This window comes from Saccostrea echinata, unplaced genomic scaffold, assembly GCF_033153115.1.
Source record: "Saccostrea echinata isolate AGI-Se365-2 ecotype Australia unplaced genomic scaffold, CSIRO_AGI_Sech_v1 ptg000022l, whole genome shotgun sequence".
In the NCBI taxonomy this organism is placed as follows: domain Eukaryota; kingdom Metazoa; phylum Mollusca; class Bivalvia; order Ostreida; family Ostreidae; genus Saccostrea; species Saccostrea echinata.
The window spans coordinates 8,735,548-8,751,139 of NW_026889771.1; the positions used below are offsets into that span (position 1 = coordinate 8,735,548).

The 15,592-nt window shown below is 33.8% G+C and overlaps 1 protein-coding gene across 1 annotated transcript in view; it reads right to left on the reverse strand.

The window, feature by feature from the left end:
- The window catches only part of LOC133190372 (phosphoribosyl pyrophosphate synthase-associated protein 2-like), a 195,952-nt gene that overhangs the window by 72,657 nt on the left and 107,703 nt on the right, over window positions 1-15,592 (reverse strand). The window lies entirely within an intron of this gene.

A 15,592-nucleotide genomic window follows, 5' to 3' on the forward strand; every position in this document is an offset into this window, starting at 1 on the left:
AGTTTATCGCTTTGCACCTAGACTTGCTCTGTTCGACGCTGGGCGAATATGGTTCGATATTGGAACAGAATTGGCCGTATCACCAAATTAGCATTTGATATGGACTACATCTGGACTACAACTTGTATAGCGAAATTAAGGATGTATTCCAACGACTCCAATTTGAACATATCTTTGACTTACGGGAAGTGGTAGATCTGAAAATTGTTGTGCGTATTACAATTATATTCATCGTTATGAAAAGATGCCATTCAAAGTATCCCAAAACTACGGACATACGTAACTTTCAAATCTGACTTTAAACAGGAGAAATATGTGAAACTGATTCTAAGCTAAATGGAATGTTTCCATCTTACTCAGTTAAGGTGTGGAATCTTACCCTTGCGAATAGAACAGGACGCTACAATAATGATTGGTGAGTGACCAGAAAAGAGGTTATGGTTCTGCGATGTCGGAGTAGCTGAAACGAAAACCCATTTCGTGTTAGACTGTCCATTTTACACAGACATTCAGTTAAGCTCCTTTGGCAATTTCATTGAATCAGATGAATTTCTATCTATGGACAGTAGTGAAAAAATGAAAACTATAGCAATTAATTACACAAGAAAGCTTGAAAAGTTTGTTGTAAAGGCCTATATAAAAAACGTGATGTATATAAATGAATGACTTCTTAAAATAACTGTTATTACGATGGACATGCATTTTAATATATCATTCTTAAGAACCTAAGTAAATTAGTCAAAGATTTACACAAAATACATACATAATTAGTCCACGAAGGAAAAGGTGTGATTTAAATCCAGGTGACTTATACATGTAAGTCCAAAGGGCCGGGTGTAAAGTACTTGTCTTTCTATATCTAAGATGTTATCTCATAATGTCTTACATAAGTCACATAAATAAATAAATAAATAATATCTTTAAGTCGTAAAAATTGCAGCACGTCAAAATGTAGATGTACTCGCAATTTAAAGAATTTATAGTCAATACTTAAGACTATTCAATTGGCTAAATAATGACCCAATAACAAATATTAGAATATTATGGAATGCATAAATGTAACCAAGATGTATGAGCAATAAGAATGATATACGGTTCGAAAATGGAAAATGTTGCTGTTGCTTAGCAACCAAATAAATGTCATTAATTAAATTGTGTAAAAATTATCTCCGGATCATAGCATTTTTTCTTTACTCTTCTACATCGCTTATTTTCATTTTCGTCCTTTGTCCTCCTTATAGTCGATATTAAGGATATTAAAGCTATCCGATCCTCAGCTAGGAACACAGAATCTGAAATTTATCATTCAATTAAATAATCTCAAAATAAAGCTTGAAATTGAAGTATTTTTTGTAACAATTTTCATTTTTATATACATCTCAATATGATTCAAGGTTCTTTGAAGTCTTAGAAATGGTATTGTAAAAAGTTGACATGTTACCAATGTTTAATAGCATGATATGAAATTAGAAGAAAATATGTTATGTCTTGCAATGATAGCATAAACTTTTTACACTATGTAACAATAGATTAAATAGAACTAAAATACTGTATATGTGTGCAAAACATGGAAATGCCTGGATACCTTTAGTTCTGAATCCAAAAATGTATTTGTTGATCAATTTTCAATAAGAAAATGGAAAGCTGGTGCTTTTATTCGCATTTACTGAAAATATATTTGAGTTTTGGTAATTTTCCTTATATAATATGATAAACTTTAATGATGAACTTTGAAGAAATGGATAAATACACGTTACTGTATGAAATCCGAGACATTGTTGTGAGCATTTTCAATTGCTGTAAAGCTGATTTTCATAACCTGAAGATCGAACTGCCTTTATTGGAAATCTTTATTTATATATACGGTCCATGTATAAAGAGTCGATTTTTTTTGGTTGACGCATAGTAATATTAGATATATGATATGGTGCGCACATACTAAAGGGATATTAAATAAACATTTCCAGCAATATTAGATAAAAAAAAATATATGACGGGTATGTACTAAAGAGATAATAAAAGAATAATAGTTATAACTCCAAAGAACGCGATCAGGTATGGTAAATTTGGAGTAAATGTAAAACAGATAGACCAGCACTGCTCATTATGGCACCCAGCAAACAACCCCTTCTGCAGGACATCTTCCGCATTAGAAAACTGGCAAATGGACCTTAAATAGGTAATATATATATGTATGAGTAAGTATATAAATATGTACATTATTCACAAACTGAGTGTAGGGATACAGGCTTTGTTACAAAGCAAAATGACGTCAAATGTAATAAACTTAGATTATTACTGAAAATATGTTTATCATTGCTTTATGGCAACTACCAAGGATTAGGACATTTTGTTTAAATAAACTTTGCCTCGGGATCAATGTAAAATGACAGGATTTTTTTTACGAATATTTTGGAAAAGGTAGTTTTAACGTTTCCGAGGGTAAGTCTGAGGAACAACAATTTTCTAATGCATGACAATACCCGAAAAGAGAAAACAGAAGTCGAGAATAAAGTTATAATAAATTTTAATAAAGAAAAACCATATCATTTTCAAGTTACAAAGTCTTCCCTGCCCTGGGTATATTGGGATTGGTAAGTGGGTAGTGAAAACCAAAAAAAAAGGGGGGGGTAAAACTTATTAAAATCAAGTATGATAATTTTATAAGAGGTTTTAGAAGGCTAAGGCCATCCTCGCAAGCCAGCTGTCCTGAGTCAACACGTTGCCGTTGGACCCCTGGCATATTTCATTCAATATTCGTGGGCTTGCTTCTCTCATTGAGAAGCACCAATCAAATTAAAGCTTTCATTAATAGCTAGATAAGGATTCAGTTGACACCTCAAATGCACGTGTTACAAGTTGTTTATCATAGAATGGCTTAATGTGATTGGTTGAGAGATAAGAAAAACAATCAAGATTTGTAAATTTTCCGAAAGACGTCGCTACAGTCAGCCCACAAATATTGAATGAAAAATGCCAGGGGTCCAACGGCAACGTGTTGACTCAGGACATCTGGCTTGCGAGGATGGGCTAAGACTGGCATCCGAATATTTTCCTCCAACTTACTATTAAGCTATGTAAGTGGTGCTCTCTCTAGTCCTTATCCGCCGCAACTGCGCCAATGCACCTGTATATATAGGAATTTAACCGGAAATACACAGTAACCAATGTAATCTCATGACGTAGAACACACATGACGTCAGTATTGGTAACTTCTCCAAACCGGAAACACTGCATCCCCAATTGAATTATATAGAGGAATTAAATAATGGATTTTACGTAATTATTTCGAGTGGCAGAAATTAAAAGCATACAAAACAAGAATAAAGAAGGCTAATACTTCGACGGAGGTAGGTGTTGTTTATAATTATATGCATAAAAGCTGCAATCGGCATGTTTTGTTAACACATGCAAATTCGTAAACAATAATGGCGGCCGCCATGGAATGACGATCTCGACCATGTGCTATTAAATTATAGCGAGCGCAGCGAGGCGGCGCGAAGCGCCGCACGCGTAGCGAGCTCCAAAGACAACGTGTACGAACGGAGGAAATTCGGGTTGAAATCTGCACATTGTTCAAAGAAATTTTAATCGTCCCACGTGAAAATATTCCATACTCCCAATAATCCTTTGCGGTGCAAAGCAGCATGGTGGCTTAAGGAGGAGAAGGACCTTAAGCTGTATAAATACTTGTCATTCAATTTTTTTCATATTTTGTATATTTCTACTTAAGTATGTCCCACATATCTTAAAGCAGTTATATCATTAAGTTTCTTACATCATTTTGGAGATATTGATCGACAAATACTATGCCCTACAGTATCTAAGTGGAGTTTTAATTCTCTATGTTTCCGGGCTCATTACTCTGTCCATAATGGGATTTTTCAGCATTTATAAAAAATAATATGTTTTACGGTGAGACCGTTGGAGCGATCGCAGTTGTACCACCAAAAACCTATAAATACACATCTTACACTTGTAACGTTGATCTGCCACTTCAAATTTCAATCCGCACGAGACACAGTCTAGACTGTGACGTCACATGACGTCGGAATTTACGGACACAGCCGAACGTCTGGTTGAACGAGACTTCAGTTTTTGTGCAAAATTAAATGAAATACGAGTAGATGCAATTTTTTTTTTTTGTTTCTTTTAAGCTCTCTGCAAAGAAATAAATGCAGGGTTCTCCATCATTTGAAATTTTACTGTGTCGCAGACTTTACTCGAACCACTAATATTCGCGATCAAATTCGCCACGATTCAGTATAATTACAAAAGCATATACATACAATTTTTTAATCGCCTATTCGTTACACAAATGGTATGTTAATATTAATAAAAAAAAATTAATGGATATTTAAAACAATTAGAATGAATTCATACAATAAAGTACATACAATGTACCACATGTATTAGACAAACCAACTATAAACGCCCCCCCCCCCCCCAACACACACTCAACTTAAAAAAAATAAGTATATATTAAAAAAAACCTTATATAATATACTTGTATCACAATCTACAAGTTGTACGTATATATTAAACCTTGATATTTGTGTTTATATACATGTGTAACTTCATGTTTTACACATGCTCTTAAGAGCAGAGGAAATTCTGGTCGATACAATCGATCTTCAGTAAATTTGCCGTGATTTTTGTCAGTTGATCGAATTACAGAATTTAAAAAAAAAAAGAAACATATAATAGTAAAATACTTTCAGGGGGTGCCTTCAAATTCTAAAGAATACAATTTACATCAAATTAAAGAAATGATTACGGTACAATGTTTGACTCACAGTGCCAACATAATTATAGAGACGTGGTTCTGAAGTTTAAAGACATATATTTATAATATATCTTTTAATTTTGAGAACAAACAAACTAGCAATTATACAGTTACATGGAAGTGTGAAAGCAAATCATTTGTCTTTGTTCCTTCATGCGTAAAGTCCAGCGAGGGTCTAGGAGATAATTGATATGCAAGGTGAAGCAAGACAAAGTGCCCTAATTAGGAGATAATTAATATAAGTGCTCTGCCTTAAAAATTGAAACACGGTAGATTTGTTTGATTAAAGTTTCAGTTAGAGAAAATTTATGTTCTGATTTTCTGATTATCATAGATCTTACTGTGTTGCACGCATAAAATTTGAATCGGTACTGTGTCGGAGAAAATTTTACTGTGTCGGGACCTACACAGTAAAACAGCTCATGGAGAACCCTGAAATGTAAAAGTATCTCTAGGTAAGGAATTTTCCTTGGTCTTTTGTATGTTTTGTTATAATTTCGCATGGAACCCTGGTAGCGGAGGAATTCTGGGAATGTTGCCCAAGAAATTTGCCTGACGTATGTACAGATTTCATTCCGAATTTCCTCTGTTCTTACACGTTAGTCTATTGAGCTCGGTGCGCTTGCTAATATGTTTTACGGTGTGACCGTTGGGGCGAGCGCAGTTGTACGATCTAAAAACTATAGATAGCAGCTTACACTTGGAACGTTGATCCGCCTCTTCAAACGTCAAACCGCACGAGACACAGTCTAGACTGTGACGTCACATGACGTCGGAATTTACGGAGACAGCCGAGCGTCTGGTTGAACGAGACTAAAGATCTTGTGCAATAATAAATATATACATTTGTGGTATCTCTCTATTATATAAACATACAGAGAGCAAATATCTTCATACCTGTATGAAGTTTTTCGAAGGTCATAGGTCATTACGTGACCTAATCACAAAGCGCAGTAATATCTACATAAAAAGACTTACTCTCCTTAGCAATATAGCATGTTTTTCATGCATAAAAATGTACAAAATACCCAAGTAAAATAATAATCATTTTATTTACAATGTAAACGAGTAATTAATACAGTTCTTGATCGATTTTACGTAGAGAATAGAAAACTACCTGTTATAAATTTCATGTCTGAGCTGCATAGTCTCAATGTTTACCCTTATTTTTCTTGTAGACCTCTGAATGCTATATTTTTTTCATTAAACTTTACTCACAATAAATTGGAAAATCTGTTGGAAAATATCAATGTAATGCAATCACGCCACAAACAGATGACAAACACTGCACTTCGGAAGTTCGGTAGGCACACGTCCATCATCGAGATCGTTGTCTTAACAATGTAAGCTGTCGTCTGTGTCTCCGTGTCAACATCATAATAAATATGCCTTACTGAAATCGTAGATTTTGTTTTTTCTGATCAAATTTTAAACTTGATTCCAAGTTAACTGGTCCGGACAAGTGTCTCCATCCATCCCTTTCCGACCGAAATTCCTCCAACTTTTTATTATCAAACATCGGACGTGTTTCTTGTGTTTTTTTTTTACATCGAATATGGGTTCTCACGAATACAAAAATTCCCAGACACCAATTTGCTCACTATAATTGATCGCAAGTACTCTTTCACAGAATATTCCCTTCAAAACAGAATCCTTTGCCAGATGAATTTGAAGCGTAACCGCTTTTCAAGCCGATTTACATCTTGCGTAATTTGTCAAAATCTACGACGAACAGTTAGTGCAATATTTATATTCGATTATATTCGATTGTCCGTCTCAAATGTATATATAAGTAATAAGTAACAAGTTTAAAAACTTCACTGGGATATGAAGTGGGTCGGTACGCGATCAAATCTTCTGAGAAGACCTTCGGCCTTCACAGGATTTGATCACGTGACCGACCCACTTCATTTCCCAGAGAAGTTTTTAAACTTGTTATTTATTTCTTAAATGAAATACGTTGTAGAGTAGATGTAATTACTTTTTGTTTCTTTTAAGCTCTCTGCAAAGAAAGAAAAGTAAACGTATCTCTCGGTAATGAATGATTATCCTTGGTCTTTTGTATGTTTTGTAAGAAATTCGCATGGAACCCGGGTAGCGAAGGAATTCTGGGAATGTTGCACCAGAAAATTTGCCTGACGTATGTACAGATTTCATTCCGAATTTTCTCTGTTCTTACACGTTAGTCTATTGAGCTCGCTTTGCGAGCGGCGCTCGCTATTAAAGTGGACATGTATCTTTTAAAATATTTCAGAGTATAACTAGGGTTTAAAATTCGAAAAAGCAAGTTTTGTCTATCACACTGCATCTGGATAGGGAAAATTACGCAATTCGTAAGACAGCTTAAACAATAAAAAACGTAATTTACAAAAAATTCTATCATTCAATATTTTTTAAATTTACGCTGAAATGCAAATTTTTCAAATTATTAATGAACCGGAAATATTTCAAATGATAAAGCTGACCTCATTATTTCACAGGACATCGTTAAAGAGGACATAAGCATGGCAAAAACGTGCCATGTTACATTTCTAGAGTACGGGAAAAACCAACTATGACGTCACACGTAAGTTAATTAAGCGAAATAAGATATACCTACATAAGATTTCCGTCATCAGCCATGCAAAAATAATTTTTGTGTTCCCCGTTTCTCAAAATATTGCATCATATACTGATTATGACCTGTTTTTTACATAATTATACCGCCCTTTTGTTCACCGAGTATGATCTTGCTGTACTAACAGATCGTGTATGACGTCACCGACTTGTTGGACGCGCAGTTTAGGGAAACAGAGGAGTGGATCAATCTTTTTCATAATTTGTTAATGTTTACAAGAATGTTAAAACTTTTTATTATTTTTTTTTATTTAAGATGGTAATTAAAGTTAAAAAATTGTCAAAAAATTATAAAAGAACTGATGCTTTACACGTTTTGCACTTATATAAACGGAGACTATGACGTAGTTAAAAAGAGACATGTGACCATGTGTCCTTCATCCCCTTAAGCATAGCAACAACTTACTTGATAAAAACAATATACAACGATTTAATTCAATTTCCATGCCATAATTGCCCTCAAAACTATCGTTTGCGTCCTTGGTAACACAAGACTTTGTATGTAACGTCATATTTTCGTCATTTCAACGACTCGGGTATTTCCGAATTTGTCGGAAATATCCGAGAAGTTAGGAAATTTGATCCCGATGCATGGGGAGTCACTTCGATAACGGTTTTAAAAAAAAAATTATGTACGATACACAGTAAACGCGAGATAAAAGTGTAATAAGCAGAATGTAAACGACATTTGAGAAGATGTGTAGAGTTTTAGAAAATGAACTGCGCTCGCCCTAACGGTTTCACCGTCGGACATATTATTATAAGACGTGTTAATAGTAATCAATCCATAAGTAATATTGATCTGTCTTCAATACAGATAAAGTGCAGCACTTTGTAGATAAAATAATCTCAATAAGTCTCGTAATATCACTGCTGTATATTGCCATGTGAGTATATGAATTTGACAGCTGAATTGTCACAGCAGTCAAATTTGTATTTAAAAAAAAAATTGATTGCAATATACTGTAATCCCACTTTCCATGAAAAATGCATTTATTTATGGAGATAATAAGCGATAATTACATTCTGCGATATTACATTCTGCGTTCGACGAAAAATGTAATAAGGAAAGATATAATAATCCCTAAATGTGTGTTTTTACATTTTGCATTTTACATTTGGCGTTGACCTCGACGTAAATTGTTATAACGCAATATGTAATAATCCAAAAAAAAAAAAATCATTACTTTTGGACACTTGTTACTTTCTGCGTTGATCTCGACGCAAAATGTAACACTTTCAGTTTATTACATTTTGCGTCTTCATTACATTTTGCGTTGTAACAAGGCTTATTTTTATGTTATACAAAATTTAAATATATTCAATGCCACAACTTAATATACATAAATACTGGAAAATACAAAGTTTGGTTACATTCACATTATTTTTTTAATCTACACTCCAGTATTATACAGTTATGAACGTTTTGGGTGGTTAATATTGTAAGATATTTTTTCTGATCAATGTCAAACTATATATACCACATAAAAAGGCTGCATGTCGACGAAATTTTTATCAACGAATTGAAAGCAATTTCTTTTAAAAATGATTATTTTATAAGCTATAGCGTCCGACCTGTAATACATTTTCGATTGTTATAAAAAAGAATCTACATTTGTATAGATATATATAATAACTAAAAATAGACTATAAAATGATACGTAATATGTCATTATTTAAATAAAATGAATATAAACTATTGTATTTTACAGATTTCAAAACGTCGCCCGCGTGGCGCAGTGGTTAGAGCGTCTGCTCTAGAGTCGCGAAGTAAGGAGTTGATCCTTTCGTCGCGGGTTCGAATCCCACTGTGAGACGTGGAGACCGGTCCTTCGGATGAGACCCTATAAACCGAGGTCCCGTGTCGCAGAAGGTGCTGGCACGATAAAGATCCCTCACTGCTCAATGGCCGTAAGTGCCGAGCATAGGACAAAATTTGCAGCTCTCCACCGGCAAGTAGTGGCGTCTCCATATGAGTTAAAAATTCTCGAGAGGGTTGTTAAACAACATACAAAAAAAACAAACAAAAAAAACCATACAGACCTGAACTCAACTGAAATCCAATATGTATTGAGCCGATAGAAGAAATTATTGATAAGCCCGAATCAAACTCATTTTGAAGTTCTATAAGATAGATACCAAAAGAAAGACAAATTCCGAACGTAATGAACTGAATGAGAAACGCTGCAACAGCTATAACTATTCCCCATGGATTCTCCATGTCTATATCTTGTACTTAAAATTGAGAGAATAATATACATGTATGTTTATTAAATAAAGAGTTTCAATCCATTTTAAAAACTGAAGTGATAAATCATATGATTATCGTTGACCAAAAGTCTTTTTTTAATGTGTCTTTGGTGTCCTAAATTACACAATCCCGACAAAATGGATGAAATTTTAGTTTCCAGTTAAAATTACATAATTATTGAACCTTTCTAGGGTCAACCTAGTAGCAAACTGTAAGACTAAACATCCCCAGAATGTAAATTTCAATTCATGTTCATGATTCTGCATATAAGTACTTAAGAAATTGGGAAGTATGTGAAGGTATAGTATCTTTTGTAGTAACTTGTGTGACAATGTCAAGGAGTTCTATTTTTAATTAAATTATCCACCCCACCCTTCCCGAAAGAAACCCCACCGGCAACCAAACAAATATATACAAATAAAAAAACCCAACCAACCAAACAAAGAACAAAATAAACAATTAAAAAAAACAATAAATAAATAGATAAAGGAAGAAAGAAAAGCAAAAATCAGTTCAGTATTGAAAAGCTTTAAGTGGTCCCGACCTACCCCTAAAAAGGGAACGGGGAAGGGGGTATGATTTGAACAAAATTGAATCTACACTAACTAAAGATGCTTACATATTTCTTTGTCTGTGACTTTTTTCCCACAAGTTTGAACTTTCATTATGGTCCCACCCTATCCCCGGGGGTCATGCTTTGAACAAATCTGAATCTACACAATCTGAGGATGCTTCCATATGATTATGACCAATCATAGCTTTGCTGTTCTTTAGAAAAAGATTTTTTTTAAAAATTCGTATGTTATCCTATGCATAACTTTAGTCATCAATTGTGGCCCCACCCTATCCCAAGGGGTCATGATTTTTTTTCAAACAAGAATCTACAGTAAATTTGGATACTTCGAAATCGTTAATAACCAATCATGGCTTTGCTGTTCTTGAGAAGAATTTTTCTATATATTCCTATGTAAAACTTTGATTGTCCATTGTGGCCCCACCCTACCCCTGGGGGTCATGATTTGAACAAATTTGAATCTACACCACCTGCTGATGCTTCCAAACAAATATGACCAATCATGGCTTTGCTGTTCTTGAGAAGAAGATTATTAAATTTTTTTCTATATGCTGCTATGTAAAACTTTGATTATCCATTGTGGCTCCACTCTACCCCAGGGGCCTTGTCATGAATTGAACAAATTAAAAGCTACACCACCAGAGGATGCTTCGACATAAATATGACCAAACATGGTTTTGCTGTTCTTGAGAAGAAGATTTTTAAAGATTTTTCCTATATATTTCTATGTAAAACTTTGATCGTCCATTGTAGCCCCACCCTACCCCCGGGGGTCATGATTTGAACAAACTTTAATCGACACTACCTGAGGATAATTCTACATGAGTTTCATCTTTCCTGGCCCAGTGGTTCATGAGAAGAAGATTTCTAATTTTTTTCCTATATACTCCTATGTAAAATTTTGATCCTCCATTGTGGCCTAACCCTACCCCTGGGGGTCATGATTTGAATAATTTAGAATTTACACTATATGAGGATGATTCCACATGAATATCATCTTTCGTGGCCCAGTGGTTCTTTAGAAGAAGATATATTCCTATGTAAAACTTTGATCCTCCATTGTGGTCCCACCCTACACCCAGGGGTCATGAATTGAACAAATTTGAATCTACACCACTTAACGATGCTTCCATATAAATATGACCAATCATGGCTTTGCTATTCTTGAGAAAAAGATTTTTAAAATTTTTTCCTATGAACTCCTAAGTAAAACTTTGATCGTCCATTGGGACCCCACCCTCCCCCGGGGGTCATGATTGAACAAACCTAAATCTACATTATCTGAGGGTGATTCCACATGAGTTTCATCTTTCCTGGCCCAGTGGTTGTTGAGAAGAAGATTTTTAAAACATGCCATTAATTTTTCACTAATTTGTAATTATCTCCCCTTGGAAGAAAGCGTGGCCCTTCATTTGAACAAATTTGAATCCCCTTTACCCAAGGATACGCTGTGCCAAGTTTGGTTGAAATTGGTCCAGTAGTTCTGGAGAAGAAGATGAAATTGTGAAAAGTTTACGACAACGACAACAACGACGACGACGACGACAATGACGACAGACAACGGACAAATTTTGATCAGAAAAGCTCACTTGAGCCTTCGGCTCAGGTGAGCTAAAAAAGAAAAACAAACAAAAACAGCAACATCCAAGAACATGCTAGCTCCGGAGAAGAAAAATACCACATTATTGATATGAGATGAATTGAAAAATTGAAATCTTTAAAAGATGAAAGTGCAAGTAATCAATTTCAAATAACTATTTAAAAAAAAAAAATTTCATAGACAAAACTTAGAAGTGTAATTTCGTTTTAGTAGAGAAAATAAATAATGTTTCTTTTTTTTACATAAAATCTTTTTTTTATTTTCAAAATTATTTTCTACAAAATCAAAGGACATAATAACTTATATTTGTTTTGTTTGTTAATTGTTTAACGTCCCTTTTGAGAATTTTTCACTCATATGGAGACACCACTACCGGTACTTGCCGGTGGACAGCTACAAATTTTGACCTATACTCGGCACTCAGGGCCATTGAGCAGTGAGAGATCTTTTTTGTGCCAGCACCTACTGCGACACGGGACCTCGGTTTATACGGTTTCATCTGAAGGACCGATCTCCACGTCCCACAGTGGGATTCGAACCCGCGACGTAAGGATCAACTCCTTACTCTGTGAGTCTAGAGCGAACGCTCTAGCCACTGCGCCACGCGGGCGACTAATATCAATCCATTTCAAGTAAACAGTTTTCACATAATCATAAAGTAATATTCTTAAAAACTGTCCAGTATGTGTTCATTGTTGTATCTTTATTTAAGAAAATATATTCTGTTTTTAAAGTAGACACAATAACACAAAAATAACACAAAATTAATCTAACATAATTACCGTTTACTAAGCAATATACATGTATCTCAGCTGAATCCAAGGAGACCATCTTTAAAATATGTACGAAGAAAAGCAATAACCAATGTTAATTTGCTTATAAAATATATACTGTTAAGAATGCTGATTGAGAAAAGTTTTGAATTTTTCCAAAATTAATCTGATAACAAAATTTTCATTATGTTAGATATGGAACTGCTTATTATTGCCATGGGATCCACACATCCACTCTCAAATGGTAAAATGATGGAGTCACAGGTAGAATGCTTCAATAAAATGTTTGGTCCTCTTTGATACATTGTGAGTGAAATAAAAAAAAAATGACAAGCAAACTGATTTTTTTTTTAAAATTCAACTTGCCATAACATATTTTTCAATTATCATATTGTATATACATTATAGTTAAAATTTCCGACGTTACAGTAAAATTGAGAAATGCTTAAAAAAAGTTTCAGAATTTTTATTCGTAGAACTTCCGTTTAAAAAAAGAAAATATGACTACATTCTAAGTGACTTTCTGAAATACATAATCAAAGAAATTCTGGGTTTTTTTTTTTATCTTTCAGACTTGTTTCACCGATATAAATGATTAGATCTCAACCTTTATTGGGTATCTCTTCTTGTATATGTGAAAAAATTAGCTTTATATTTACTATTTAACATTAATTGTCTCAATTCTGGTTTGAAAGTTTTGATACGAAAGAACTATGATGCAATAAACTATCCAAAAATTACTTTTTTATCAATTTTGTCAATTCTTCAAATCTAAGCCAAAAACAGTTTGCTATTGTAGGTTTTCTTATCAAAAAATACTAAATTTTAGAGTGATCGTATTTTACCTTTTTTGTTGCACTCCTGACATCTGGTAAGCTTTTTATAAACAAACATTGTTTAAAAAATTTAACAATGAAAATTACTCTGTGAATTGACTAAAAATGTCCAAAAATGTCTAATGATTTCAGCTACAAATGTATCAAGCATTTTCTATTATTTATTTTGTAGGAAAGAGAGATGATTGATCGATTGTTTGTTGTTTAACGTCTCGTTCGAAAATTTTTAACTCATATAGAGACGTCACCATACTGGTGAAGGGCTTCAAATTTAGACCTTTACTCGGCATGCACTCAGGGCCAATGAGCAGTGAGAAAGAGAGATAAAGTTCATTGATAATTATAAAACAATTTTGTTGCACTCCTGACTGCAATAAGATTTAAAATTAAAACCACAGAAATAAAAAAAATTAATAATTAATAAATGAAATAAAATAAAATATCAAGTTGTGATGAAACCGTGCAATATTTATAGTCCAATACCTCATGGTCAAAAAGCATAAAATTGTTAAAACTTTGCTTTATATCACAAATTATTCCCTAATAATGTCGTAAAATTAGCTTAAAATATATCAGGAAGATAAAGGCATATTTTATGGGACATTTTACTTCATGGGACAGTCTCCCGCTTGGCGCAGTGGTTAGAGCGTTCGCTCTAGAGTCGCGGAGTAAGGAGTTGATCCTTACGTCGCGGGTTCGAATCCCACTGTGGGACGTGGCATGGGGACCGGTCCTTCGGATGAGATCGTTTAAACCGAGGTCCCGTGTTGCAGTAGGTGCTGGCACAAAAAAATGGCCCTGAGTGCCGAGTATAGGTCAAAATTTGTAGCTCTCTACCGGCAAGTGGTGGCGTCTCCATATGATTGAAAAATTCTCGAGAGGGACGTTAAACAATAAACAAACAAACAAACAAAAAACTTCATGGGACAAACACTGTTAACAATTGAGATCAACCAGAAACATTCTACTCATCATTTTTTGTCCAATTATTCAAAAGGGATCACTGGTAATTCAAACATTTTTGTTGCACTCTTGATCAAGGGCATGTGAGACCTTAAAGAAGAAATGTGAAGCATAAATTACATCAGAGATGGTTCCATTGTTTCAGTAAAGCCATGGTGCAATTATCTGAATTTTATTACAATTTTTTTCAGTGTTTTTTTTTTTAATTTACAAAAAAAATAAAATAAAATAAAATAAAATAAAATAAAATAAGAAAAAGATAAAAACACTTCTTCATTGCTGAAATTGAAAAGGGGACATAAATCTATTATAAAACTTTAATTAATTCAATACTAAATTATTCAAATAGATGCTTAATAGTATGAGTAGGGGTCTGTTCATCATTGCACTTGAATCTTAATAACGATTTGTTGCACTCCTGACAGTTAAGTATGGATCTGAAACACAGACAGATCCTGTAAATGATAGATTTATTTAAAAAAAAAAATGTTCTTCTTTATTTTACAAAAAAGAAAGCAAAACATTATATACTGATTAAAGTTTTTCCAAGTTGGAGAGCAAAACATCAAATGTTGCAATCCTGACATAAATGGTTAACAACAGATATTTGACTCTCATTTATGCTGCTTGTGATTCATATAACATTTTAAGCCTTTAAATGGTATATTGGTTATTAGTCTCCTACCGGTGAAACCGAAGGGGACTATAGATTTTCTACGCGTCTGCCCGTCTGTCTGTCTGCCTGTCTGTCAGTCTGTCTCACTTCGTTTTTTGCATTTTTTCTAAACGCTTGCAGATATTGAGCTAATGTTTGGTATGTGAGTGTATCTTGATGAGATTTGCATTTGATAGGTTTGCATTTCGTTCCGCTTCATTGATCTTTGAGGGAATTACAGCCTTTTTAATTTTTAAGAGTTTTCTGCAATATTTTTCTAAAGGCGTGCAGATGTTGAGCTGATTTTTGGTAAGTAACTTAACTTTGATAAGTTAAAGATCAAGTTTGCATTTTGCTCCGCTTCAATGATTTTTGACGGAATTAGGGCATTTTCAATTTTTAATGGACACCAGATTACACTTGCCGGTAGGGGAGTAGTATTGCTAATGCAATACTCTAAGAATCCTTGTTGTTTTGCACTTTCAAATTTCCTTTTTTTGACTTAATTGTCATACATATTTTTAAGTTGAATATTTTT